General features: G+C 37.1%; 1 protein-coding gene across 1 annotated transcript in view; it reads right to left on the bottom strand.

Annotated features, from left to right (window-relative positions):
- Positions 1-14,709, bottom strand: part of LOC101743630 (hemicentin-1) — a 267,371-nt gene that overhangs the window by 169,355 nt on the left and 83,307 nt on the right. The window lies entirely within an intron of this gene.

Below are 14,709 nucleotides of genomic sequence, written 5' to 3'. Positions count from 1 at the left end.
GAATGATAAATACGTTTCTTAAGCCATGATCAATAGCCTTTTGCTGCTTCATTTGTTAGTAACTGAAAATGTTTTTGAATTAATTAAAGAAGAACTAGTCTGGACGCTAGTACTGTGATGAAATACAATAATTTACAATAGCGGTGTGTTTGGAAGCTATACTATTTATTATTTAAACTATACGTATATACATATTGTTCTTCCGTTATTCACGATTACTTCCATTCATGCCTAGAGTGCTCACGATGGTATACCATCTTGTCATGTCTCCGGTGACGTCAGAGGTTCTATTTATTCTATTCTACTACGACGTTCTCGCAAAGCTTTTTTTCCTACCTTTGCTGGTAGCCTAAGAGGCTATTTCCAGCAAGACGAGTAGGTGAGCTCACGGGCTCAACTTCAGAGAATTTGCCAACACTAGCCCTAGCAAGAGCAGTGCTTCACAGAATCTACCACTGTATCGGAATCGCGACCCACTGAGAAGATCCGGCGAGAAACTCAGAAGGCACGCAAAGTTTCAAGCTGCAAGAAACGTCAACACATCACGATGCAAACAGTGAACACAGACCAAGGTATAAAACTTACCAAGTGCAACGAATTTTGGAAATGATGAATTATTTTTCATGAATGCTTCGATGAATCTAATGGAGACAGAATATTGACCATTAATGACAAATTTTTTTTTTTTTTTATTCCTTAGATGAGTGGACGGGCTCACAGCCCACCTGGTGTTAAGTGGTTACTGGAGCCCATAGACATCTACAACGTAAATGCGCCACCCACCTTGAGATATAAGTTCTAAGGTCTCAGTATAGTTACAACGGCTACCCCACCCTTCGAACCGAAACGCATTACTGCTTCACGGCGGAAATAGGCGGGGTGGTGATACCTACCTGTAAGGACTCCCAAGAGGTCCTACCACCAGTGAAATTCTCTCCCACAAGAAAGCCCCATGATTTTATTTACAACTGAATAATTTTACAAGTTGCAAAATTCAAGAAAGCCCCTAAAGCTCCACGACCAATCGAACACTAAATTTTATTTGCCGACCCTTAAGCTCTGTTTCGGTAACTGAAAAATCGCTATCCTATTGATAACAATCGGAGCGAAACATTCACAAAGGGCCACCGAAACAAAGGCGGTCCTACCGCAATAAGGGACAGAGGAATCTTTTTACCTTTTACATTATTAGACAACCTTTCGTTGATCTAATTCGATTTAATGACCTTTTCAGTTTAGTGATGGGTTGAGGTCGAATCGATCATCGATACAAGAAGTTCCATTATCGATTTTTTACCGAAATAGGTTAATTAAGGGGCTGTGTTTAACGTACTTTGTTTTTTATGTAGTCGAAATGAAGCTCACCCGCTATTACAACGTGTTGCCACTCAACTAAGGATTGTATTTTGGTAAATAATTTGTCGCCAAAATTTTGGTAATTAGGGGATAGTCAGAAAAGGACAAATGTCACAGCTTTCTTATTAATTTAACTTTTTTTTTATTGTATAGATGGGTGGACGAGCTCACAGCCCACCAGGTGGTAAGTGGTTACTGGAGCCCATAGACATCTACAACGTAAATGCGCCACCCACCTTGAGATATAAGTTCTAAAGTCTCAAGTATAGTTACAACGGCTGCCCCACCCTTCAAACCGAAACGCATTACTGCTTCACGGCAGAAATAGGCGGGGTGATGGTACCTACCCGAGCGGTCTCACAAGAGGTCCTACCACCAGTAAATAGCTAAACTTGTTAACATAATAGCGACGTTGTAAATTTTAAACAATCTTATCATTTCTTTGATTTTCAATACGCAAAATTTTGTTAAAAATCTCTCTTTTATCTACTTCAAATTAATCGTAAACACGATATTTTTTTCTCTAGTGATTACATCTCTTCATCACGGTCGTGTACACAAAATGTGATGAGGAAACAGAGAAAGGTACATACAAAAATGAATTATGGTGTAAACAAGTGGAGCACGAGGGACCGTGGTATACTTAATAAAATATTAATTAGAGACCCTGTCTCGTAATACGCTGTATCCTGAAGCGATGTACAGCGAGAAAGCAATTTTCGGTAAAAAAATCGGAGGGACAGCTTTTTGAATTAAAACTGAAATGTTATCATGCTTTCCGGTTCAAAGTATCATCATCAGCCCACAGTCGACAACTGCTGGACACAGGCCTCTCCATGCGTTCGTCCATTATACATTGCAAGGATCAATCGTTTATGGTATCTTACCATAACACAGAGATTCTTAGAGCCCCTTACCCTACGGTTACCATAGTCGGTACCGTGACTAAGAATAGCAAGGCAACCGGGAAATAGGGGCCGTCGTGTTGGATATCGCAGAGACACAGCTCTTTTTATATCACTGGCACTGCTGCCTTTTTTTATAGCTTAGATGAGTGGACGAGCTCATGGCCCATCTGGTGTAAAGCGGTAACCGGAGTCCAAAGACATCTATACCGTAAATTCCGCCACCCACCTCGAGACGTGAGTTGTCAGTAAAAGTCTGTCAGTGATCAGGCTTTTTTTAGTTGTGCCAAGCTTAGACTGCATTATACCGTTATCAGCTGGTCGCCAGTGCCCTGTTCATTATTCGACAGGATGACCGCGGGCAGGTGAGGTTGAGGAGTCAATAGGCTGTGCGTCATTCCCATACATCCGTTTACAGTTCAGTACAGGCAACGAGTTTACAGTTCAAAGTTTGGTGTTTTACAGTCCGTAGACGTCGCTACATGAATGCCCCCACCTTGAGACGATGTCGATGTTTCGATTGTATTAACATAACTGATGCACAATATCCAATCCGGGACTCGTGACTTTTCGTGGCAGAAATAGGCAGGATGTTGCATATACTCATATAGACTCATCAGTAAATATGTCACTTAGTCACCCTTTACGACAGGTACGGGAAGAGAGGCTATTTGATGTCACTATATAGCTACCATAGAACATAACTTTTGATCCTTCTAATACAACGCCTGAGCTTTTACACGATAATATCTGTTGCACTACATTTATAGTAAGTAAATCGCATTTAAAAGCTTTTCTTGAATGACTTCTGTCCATCTGATGGCTGCTTTGAAGAGCAAGGAACTATATTTTTAAGACAAAGTATACTCAATTAATTAGTTAATTGAAATTAAATTGCAATTGAGACTACGATTTCTTATATCAAAACGGGTCTTCGAATTTCGTGCATGGACCGTGATCTCAACTAATGCATTAGAAATGAAAATCTTTACAAATATAAAAACAGATTTAACATTAATGAATTCTACAAAATTAATTAGCCTTCAAATTAATAACTAGTTTGAGAAGTGCGACCTGATTCACCTCGACTGCGACCCTAACAAAATTCATACAAAATACAGTTTTACTTAATTTCGCTCACAATCCCCAAAGCTTCAATGATTCAAAAATCGACATTATCTGAACTTCACACATTTACCCGACGGTCGAAAATATTCTCTACAAATATGAAGTTCGTTATAGAAAACGTCAGGAGTTGCGGAGGTCAATATAAAATGCTTTTGAGTCATGTGTCGACGCAGATAGATCAAAGGCACGGGCTGTTTGTTAAGGTCCGTAGTGATGCCCTTTGTACTTCTGACTTGTCGATAATTTGATATCTACTTTAAATGACGGGACGACGTTTCAGATTTTTGCTTTGTCTTTCTGTTACGTCTACGTTGTTCAGTTGGCTTTGTAAGTATATTTTCAATGTCAACATGTTTTTTTTTTTCATAACTTACAATAATTATAATAATTATTATTTATTTATTTCTCCCTTAAAGGTATAGTATAAAGAGAGATTAATAATAAAAATGTTATGGCCTTTTGTAATTCATTCATTGCAGTTAGCAGTTTCATTCAAGTATTTTACTGGAGACAAATTTATTGCTGTAAACCTGTTTTGTAATCAGCATATTATTATCTTTCTTTTAATAACTCATCAGGTCAGTCCTCGTGGAACAATAGTGGCAAAATAAAGAAAGAACCATTATGAATGAATAATAAACAAAACTTTATTTAAATATTATATAACTAGCGACCCGCCCTCGCTTCGCTTCGGAATCTGTAATTTATTATTAATTTCATTTAATGGATGTTATTATACATATAAACCTTCCTCTTCTATCACTCTATCTATCTATTAAAAAAATCGCATCAAAATCCGTTGCGTAGTTTTAAAGATTTAAGCATATATAGGGACAGACAGATATAGGGACAGAAAAAGCCACTTTGTTTTGTACTATGTAGTGAAGAAGGGAAAATGAAAATCCCCAAAAAACTAATATTACTAATAGAAACAAAAATTGATAAATAAGTCCAAAATATGGCTGGATACTGTGAATGTGTATGTAATGGTAATGTATAAATAAATATAAATAAAGTAACAAATAAAAAAAAATAAAAAAAAAATGGTCTTCAATCAGGGACGATACGATGACGCAAACACAATGCACAGACGAAACATTTAATTATTATTATTTTATACAGTAAGCTTACTTAAAACATTCAACCGTAGTTTTGAGCTAAGCTAAATATAATTTAATTGTTTCTGAATTTTTAGTGCTATCTCTTTACAAGTTTATCGACCAGTGTCGTACACATCACCAGCTATACAACAAATCAGACAATTCTATAGGACGGGTCCTTTATGTGTACAAGAATAAATTGGTCAACAGAATGACGCCTCGGAAATTATTTTTCTCTCCTCGAAAGCAATAAATGTTGAGAGTCAGAGTTGATGATCCTATCTCGAAGATATGACTTATTCATGATTGTAATGATTTTCTTTACCTATTTATTTGAAATTCAAAAGACAATATTGTGTCCTGCATATAACTCAGTTCTAATTGAAAGTAAAACAGAATTTTTAAACCGATCGGAATTTTTGTGTTCTATCTTATCATCATTATCCTGCCCTTCTCCCAGTCAAATCAAATCAAATCCAATCAAGTCACCTGGGGTCGGCGCATCATGTTTTCTCCTTCCATACTCTTCTATCATATACCATTTCTTCGCTCACTCAGCTCTTACCCATATCGTCTTTCACGCAATCCATCCATTTCTTCTTAGGTCTACCTCTTCCTCTATATCCTTCCACATTCATAATTAACATTCTCTTACCAACCTCATTTTCATTTCGTCTCATCACATGTCCATACCATCCCAAACGCGCACGTCTCAGCTTCAAACAATGATATGGTATGCAATATAAAGATACGTTGAGCGGCTTTGTTTGATTTCCCGACATTTGTGCACTTTTGCAGATACTTAATAATTAATAAACCACCGTTATTACACATTTAAACCTGAAAAAGCACTAAATAGACAAAATAAAACAAATCACACAACTTCATACCCGCGTTCCCGCCAAAAAAACACTGATATATTCAATGGACATTTATAACCCAAAAAAATATATGTATCAAATGAATATCCTGTTAACATCCAAAGCAAGTTATTAAATATCCTCAAGCACTAAAAACTTATCTTTAGATTATTATCTAGGATGGATCCTTCCAAGTTTTGCTTGTTTGAAGCATGAAAATTTAATCTAAGAATCGGAAGTTCTAAGTAAACAACCAAAGCTTGTTATTACTTTGTTCATTCAACGATAACGGGTAATGGCTTCTTTTGATACGCTTTTAGAACTTGTTTCAAATTCACTACATCACTAACGCAAGGCTTAAAATCAGATTTATTAAGATAGCCTAAATGACCTTGACATAAAGGGAATAAAGATCAATCTTGTTTACCTCTTAAGTTTAAATAATTATCTTGATGCTCTGATTTCTGGAATAGCTTAGGTCTTAACTATGATTAGTGCGTTGTAAATTTTGAAAGAGTAAAGATGTTTTGGGATAAGTGTTTTCTTTAGACCTGATTAATTAATCAAATGAATCTATATTACTTTGTTTTGCTGAGGTGTTTTTTATTTTTTATTGCCTTGATATGTGGTCTAACTCACAGACCACCTGGTGGTAAGTGATTACTGGAGCCCATAGACATTTACAACGTAAATGTGCCACACACCTTGAGATATAAGTTCTAAGGTCTCAGTATAGTTACAACGGCTGCCCCACCCTTCAAACCGAAACGCATTACTGCTTCACGGCAGAAATAGGCGGGGCGGTGGTACCTACAAGAGGTCCTTCCACCAGTAATAATGTTCAAGTACAAGCTAGCTTCATATATTTTGAAATTTGTAACACACATGCTTAGGTATAAAAATATTTGATTACAAATGAAGTCTTATGTGCGTTGGTCGATATATGGTTACTACTTTCAATTTAAAATAATATTTATGTATACAGACTGTTTACGCATCAACTCCTCTTTCGCGAAGTCGCGAAAGACGGAGGCAGCGCGGCGCTGGAGGGGGCGGCAAACCGGCGGACCGGCGAGCTCCGCAACGCGTAGAAAACACACAACCACCTTCACTTCTGAACGGGACTCAACAGCTACAAGACGCGCAATATTATGTACAATTACTTCATATTAAACCAAATAAAATTTAACAGTATTTTATAATTTAACGGCAGACTTCACAAACCACCTATGAAAGAAATCACAAAGGAAATACAGTCTGAGAAATTCACAACCAAGAACACAGACAAACACTGCAGATAAATTATGTAGATAATAAAAAATGAGCTGTATTTTTGTTGCATTGAACGCGTATAGTAATTACTAAGTGAATGTGTCCTTCAGACATGCTATCGATGTAATTGTATGCCCGCACGGATAGGTACCACCATCTAACAGAAAATACGTAATTTAATTTTTCTGGAGATCCATTTTCAGTTACATGACGCTATTACTAAATTCTGAAGAACATCACCGTGACCTCATGTAAATATTACATTGACTTACTTGTTTGTATCTGCCGTAAGATATGAATCCCAGCGGTCTCAGATAACCGCAATAAGCGCAAATCAGCGCAAATCAGACCACATATTTATTAAGTCACTCACGTCTGAACACTAATATTTTCCCATGCAATATTAAATACAAAGTATGGTGCGAATATCACCGTGACTTCAGAGGTTTTCTAACATTTTAATTTCATAACAGTGATGGCTTGTTGGCCACAGCTGGTCCACTGTTCAACGTGAGCATCTCCCAATTATCTATCAGAATTTGAATGAGAATCACCTTAAAGAATAACTCGATTAATTACCCAATAAGTTTCGACATTGATTTCACACGTCCCAACCAATATAAAGAAGAAATTTGTGTTATTTATTGGGTATGAATACCGACCGGTTATCGCGAAGCAACGAATAATTAATTTGATAAATGTATATTTGTGTTCGTAAACAGCGAAATGGTTTCCGCAATATATAAAAGACTGTAATCTTGAATAATGATTATTTTTATTGCGTAAATGGTTGAAGCGGTTCACGGCCCATCGTGAAGTTAGCTGCTATCGAAAATACTTAATATTTTATCCGTTAGATGAAAACTATTTGTATTGTTACGCCGGTAAGAGTAACGCCATCTACCGCAGAATAGTCGAACGAATATCGAAGGATCTAGTAGCATCTAGAACGCTTGAAAAGTACAACGCCATCTATTGTCAGGTAGTGGAAATACAGTACTCGGCTTTGGTGGAATGTTCTCGACGATTCTAGGGATTTCGTCTCGACTATAAAAGCTTTGCAGAGATAGCACCCAGTCTGTCAGTAATCGGAACTACTCGAAGCGAAACACCGAACGGATCACCTGAAGCGAAGCGGAAGAAGCGAATTGAGAATTTTGAGGTGTTTGTGAAGTGTTTTAAATGTTTAAAGTGTTGAATACAGTTTTAAGTTGTACTTTGGTAGAATTTTATTTATCCCGAACCCCAGCGCGTAACAATATTAACAAAGCACATTATAATCTCCATTTGTATTATTCGATTAATTTTGTTGATGCCAACTTTATTACAAGGATTAAATGCCAATAAAAAGCGACTGAAAGAACGCTTCAAAAACACCGTCTCGTATTTTTTTTTTTTTTAAATCGCAGTAAGCCTCATAAAAATAATTAAAACATGCAAATCATCGTTCTCAATATCCATAAAATACATTTTACAACACCATAATCTATGAAATTTTTCGAGAAAAATATTCCTTTCGCCTCTACAACCATCAAGTCGAGTTATGTCTCGTTATTTTTTTACGATACGCTTCCAGAATAAGGCCGCTTCGATTCCCAATCTATTGGATATTGATCAAAAGAAATTATCTATAACAGGTGTTATAGGGAAATTGTCGTGTTGGCCAAATTGGCAATTTACATTTGAAATTAGTACGAAACTCGGGTAATTTGCAAGTTTAGAGAGAATTGTTGAGGCCTCGAAAATAGCGTTTTGAACGCGCTCAAAATATTAAGACGGTTTTGAAGATACACTCGACATTCAACATATTACCTTGATTTATTTATTTATCAAGGTTATGAAGGTAATATAATTTTTTTAGACATGTTTTAATTTATACCAATACCGTTTTTATGAATGAAAAGATAACAATTTTAAAAATGTAATATAAATTATGTAAAATAAATTACTATATTATTTTATTTAATTTTAAATGATGATTGGTTACTTATATAATCACAATAGCAAGACTTCTTGGTACGCTTCTAATCAAATTATAATCAACGTGGAATTTACGCACAAAACACGTCATTACGGATCCTCCCGATCCATTAACGATGCTTTTAGGTACCACAAGCCCCGGTTACCGTCCCCGTCGAACCCGTCGCTTGCGATGAAGGGCTCGACCAGCGAATTAACCCACAGACATAGCCCACTGAGTTTCTCGTTGGATATTCTCAGTGGGTCGCGTTTCCGATCCGGTGGTAGATTCTGCGTAGCACTGCTCTTGTTAGGGCCAGTGTTAGCAACACTCCAGTTTGAGCCCCGTGAGCACACCTGCATGTTAGGGCGAAGCTGAAATAGTCTCTCAAGACTATCAGCATAGGTAGGAAAAAAAATGGAATTTATTGCCGTGTGTTATTTATTAATGTAACTTGGCTGAATTCAAGTCTAGAAGCGACCAATACTCCACCAGGCTGGTTGTAGCTTTCCTCTTGGACAGCTATTATTTAGAACTTAATACCATATGCGATTCTGGTCATTAATGATAAGCAGAACACTGCTGATATTTTCGCGAATATTAAATGTAGTTAGTAATTAAAGAGATAAGGTGAATCGATTACTCTTTTTACATTGTTGTTGGTTCTAATAGGAAGCTTTGTAATTCTTATTCGTCAGTGCCAGTAGTGAGTCCACATTAACAATATTCAAAATTAATTCAATTGTATTTAGTCTATCCAGTAATTTATCCATACTCTTCGATTATTCGTATGATCGTAAATTGAGCATGTGATTAAAGAAAACCGCTGATTTTCGCGCCACAACATTAAGCCGAATACACAATGGTCGCCGGTTTGTTTTGTATAATCAAATAAGGTGTTTGCATGCTAGTTTTCAGGTATTATAGAAAAAAAAATTGAAGAATATATTGCATTAAAATTAAAAAAAATTATTAGGTATACTGCAATACCTAATAAGGACTAGTGGAGTTTGTGCCCATTACCTGTGGTTATTGGATCGTGCATGTTGAGGTAGAATTTTTTTTTTATAAAATTTTTGTGTTAAGTACTTATTACTTAACTTACATTGATTTGTGGCAGTAGCTAGATTCTTGAATCTCGCTAACTATAATTATTATCTTTGAGATATGTTTGTATACACATCTATCGAATAACTTCACCCACGGGATGCAAGATCTTTCTTTTATATTCTTTTGCACAAAGTTTAACTATTCATATATTTGTATTTATAATTTATAAATGTATGTATGACATATTTCCGTAATACCAACAGCATTGCAAACAACAATCCTTTATCTCTCAGTTAAGTCTGACAATCAGTTCTCTCCGTACAAGGTTGTCTGGAAGAAGTCATTTTAAACGGTAAGCGTGACCGTTATAGCAATCTTATCCATAGGTAAGTACTCTAACCTTGAATATTTACTAGTGATGTTGTGATGTGAATTTTCTACTACTTATGACAAATCATAAAAAATCGTCACAATGGAGTCAATTTTGAATTACTTCTATTTGTTTAAATGGTTTTAAATTATGGTAATGTCTCTAGTTATTTATTCAAAGGACACGGTACTCTTGCGCCTTAGTTCCGGTCTTACTGAATGCTTTCCAAGTATTCCGGTAAACTATTCTCTCCTAGAATCCTCAAGTTGTTTTAATATTTAAATCACTCTACTGTTTCTTTTCAAAATTATCGAGACCATTGGTTATATTGACGTGTTGGGACTGATTGGTGGTACGCTCCTGAAAATTTGGTTTTGCGAAATAATCACGTGTTTCAGTTTTTCAGAGGGAGATAAAGATAGTCCAAATAAATTGGATAATCAATGTGATTTCTCAAAATGGCCGATGACACTTTATTATTATGCATGTGGATATTGTTGATCGCTTAAGATCAAGTAAGCAGTAAAGTATTTTTTACTTCTAACTTATTAAAATGCTTACTAATACTTCAAAATTAAGAGATAAGAAACGATAAAAAGATAAGAACTTTCGCTGGAAACTTTCAGAAGTTACTGAGTTACGATATTTGTTTCAGATAGAGAGCACGGAAGTTACACTTTACCACAAACAAACAAACCGAGAAATCTATTTGACTATTCCACATGCGGAAGAATGCTTTCAAAAGCTCCATTCGTTTATCCATCACAAAATTAAACATTTAGCAAAGCGCTATTTGTCATTCAAAAATAGGTCAAACGCTAATGCATCTATTTCTCGGCAGCTTTCATGAACGGAGCTTTAAGTGCGTATTTATTTATTTAATTCAATTGGTCCGACAAAGAGGCAACTTTCAAAGGAACTTTGGAGCAATTGTTGGTGTATGGTACAAAATTTAGGTTTTTTACTCTATAACATCAAGCCTAACGCTTAATTTTAGAGGATTGCCAGAGTCCATACACAGCGCTTTAAGTCCCGGTTACCTACTATTAACCATGAGGCTGTAACCTCCATTTTCTCTTCATTGTCCTACTTTATGCTCCGAATTCCGTGGACGGCCAAAGGGACAAATAAATCTATCCTGGATCAGCTTCGCATCGAAGTCAAGCTCTCAACAATCTGTTACCAGAGGATCCTCAGCTATTTCGGTCATATTGCCCGCCGACAGTCAGATAGCTTGGATTGTGTAGACAAAGCGATTGTGACGGGCAAAGTAGAAGGAAAGAGACCCCGCGGCTGATTACCAAGCCGTTGGTGTGATCAAATGACCACCCTAACTAGGCTGCCAGTCGCAATCGCCATTCGAGAAGCTGAGGACCGGACGAGATGGAAACAGCTCACGAGACAGGCCACGGTCAAGTTTCAGGGACATGACCATCAGCAATGAAAAAAGCGACGAAGAAGAAGAAAGTCTTACTTCAAAATGGAGAATGCATCGCGGGAGAAGTAGTCCTCGAATATGTTATCTTTTTTTTATTGTCCTAGCAGGCATACAAGCATAAGGCCCACCTGATGTTAAGTAGTTATCGTCGCTCATGGACGTCAGTGATGCCAAGAGCAGAGCCAAGCCGCTGCCTACCGCTTACTACTGATTCTCCAGTTCTGCCCTTCCGCCGGCAAAAATTCAAACGAACAAATTACGTAAATCGATTCTGAAAAGGTGAATTTTAGTGTAAATGCTTAAAATTCATCGTTTGGAACCTCTGGGTCTGCGGAGGGATTTCGGTCCCCTCTGTATTTTGTATGGTATGTTCCATGGGGAGTGCTCTGAGGAATTGTTCGAGATGATACCATCATCTCGAGCAATTCTTCAGAGCGGGCGGTGCGATGGTAAAAACGTCAATTTACTACTTGGAGCCACTGCGGTCATCCACAGTGCGTTTCCAGAGGTCTTTTTTGCCACGTACCATCTGGCTATAGAATGAGCTTCCCTCCACGGTGTTTCCAGAGCGCTATAACATGTCCTTCTTCAAACGAGGCTCGTGGAGGGTATTATGCAGTAGGCAGCAGATTGGTGCTACCCCTGGCATTGCTTAAGCCCATAGGCGACGGTAACCACTCACCATCAGGTGGGCCGTAGGCTCATCTGCCTACAAGGGTAATAAAAAAATTAGTAAAATGCAAATCATAGAACCATAAATGGTTGAACTAAAAGTAATACCTACCCTATAGCAAGATGTATGGGATATATTATTACGGTGGGATAATCCAAAGACGGTTAAATTCAAGCTGGTTCTAAAACTGGTTTAATTTTTCTAATGAAGTACGTACTCAACAAATGTTCACGATTGACTTCTACGGTGAAGGAATGACATCGTGTAATAAAAATCATAACCTGCAAAATTATAATTTGCGTAATCACTGGTGGTAGGACCTCTTGAAATCCGCACAGGTAGGTACCACCACCCCGCCTATTTCCGCCGTGAAGCAGTAATGCGTTTCGGTTCGAAGGGCGGGACAGCCGTTGTAACTATACTGAGACCGTAGAACTTATATCTCGAGGTGGGTGGCGCATTTACGTTGTAGATGTCTATGGGCTCCAGTAACCACTTAACATCAGGTGGGCTGTGAGCTCGTCCATCCATCTAAGCAATAAAAAAAAAAACTTATGCTAAGTCCTTGTGCAATGTCATAAGAGAATATGCAGTTACGGCCCTATATAAAATGGAATAAGGATAGGAAGATTCATTGCGAAATGTTCGTAGGAGTCCCTAACTAATAGTTGAACATCGGTATAGTGCCGTCACTAATATGGTGTTAATACCCAAATGGCTAGAACTTTACAATCATCCAACTATGTTTTCTGAATATAATAATAACGGTATAGAAGTGATTGCAATAATTAAGCATAATTAATTAATTATTTGGCTAAAAAAAAAGATTTAAAAGAACGTGATAAAATTAACTTTTCCTTGTTTGATCTTTGTATATTTTTCTCTTCTAATTATGAAAATGAGATATCCATTTCTTTTCTTTAATTTACTCGAGGAAATTTATAAAGGACAAAGCAAAATTGCAAACGACACACACATTACTTTTATAAGCAGTTGATAATAAATTTATATTATGAACGTCATTTATTTTATCCAAATTTCAAAGAGTTTTTGACGTTTTTTTTCTTAAAACAGTTTCTAAACAAAGGAATCAGATCTTAAAACGTTAATATAAAACTACGGCAGTTAACTTACTGGTGCTTACTCTGGTGGTAGGACCTCTTGTGAGTCCGCATGGGTAGGTACCACCACCCCACCTATGTCTGCCGTGAAGCAGTAATGCGTTTCGGTTTGAAGGGTGGGGCAGCCGTTGTAACTACCTATACTGAGACCTTAGAACTTATATCTCAAGGTGAGTGGCGCATTTACGTTGTAGATGTCTATGAGCTCCAGTAACCACTTAACACCAAGTGGGCTGTGAGCTCGTCCACCCATCTAAGCAATAAACAAAAAAAAAAGAGAAAAAAAAACTTGATGTCTTTGTCCATAATTGTCGGATTATTCATTTATATTAGTTCATTCAATGAACTGTCGGTATCGACTCCTAATACTATTTTTCCTCAAAATAAGAGACACATTTCAGTAAATTTGTTGTTTGTCAACCGTTTACACAGGACTGCAGTTTGTCAACATTTTCTGGACAAAAGTGCCACCATTTTAAAGATTTGACAAAACCCAAAGATACACTAAAGAAAGCAAGTTAGCTCCACTTATTTTACGATAATTTTAAATTAAAAATATCCTAATTTTTACAGAGAAAACGCTTGGCACTGGAATACTCTTACTTATCTATTGAATAATAGAGTAGAAAACTCAAGTAAAACAAATTACCAGACGTCAAAAAAGGTAAATTTAAAAAAAAAATATTTTTATTAAGAAATCATATGTAATGTTCAAATGTCGACGAATATCAACTACAAATATACTATATAGAAGAAAACTACAAAGTATATGAAACGCTGGTAGCTACAAAAAGGAAACAATATATGCAAGATTAAACTACAGAAGTAGGAGTTATTACAAAGAATGTATATTTGAAAGCGTTCTGTCTTGTAAATTGAAGGAGTAGCGTATATAATAATGTCTATAACGTCGCTTCTCAATATGCTGTATTATAGAAAAGTAGGTGCCGGTGGTAGGACCTCTTGTGAGTTGGCACGGGTAGGTACCATCACCTATTTCTGCCGTGGAGCAGAAATGCGTTTCGGTTTGAAGGGTGAGGCAGCCGTTGTAACTTTTTTTTATTGCTTAGATGGGTGGACGAAGATATATAGATATACCTTAGAACTCGTCGTCGTGGCCTAAAGGATAAGACGTCCGGTGCATTCGTATGTAGCGATGCACCGATGTTCGAATCCCGCAGGCTGGTTCCAATTTCTCTAATGAAATACGTACTTAACAAATGTTCACGATTGACTTCCGCGGTGAAGGAATAAGATCGTGTAATAAAAATCAAACCTGCAAAATTATAATTTGCGTAATTACTGGTGGTACTCTTGAGAGTCCGCACGGGTAGGTACCACCACCCTGTCTATTTCTGCCGTGAAGCAGTAATGCGTTTCGGCTTGAAGGGCGGGGCAGCCGTTGTAACTATACTGAGAACTTAGAACTTATATCTCAAGGTGGGAGGCGCATGTACGTTGTAGATGTCTATGGGC

The sequence above is a fragment of the Bombyx mori genome, chromosome 25 (assembly GCF_030269925.1).
Source record: "Bombyx mori chromosome 25, ASM3026992v2".
NCBI classification, from domain to species: Eukaryota; Metazoa; Arthropoda; class Insecta; order Lepidoptera; family Bombycidae; genus Bombyx; species Bombyx mori.
This window is presented reverse-complemented; position numbering and strand designations above follow the sequence as displayed.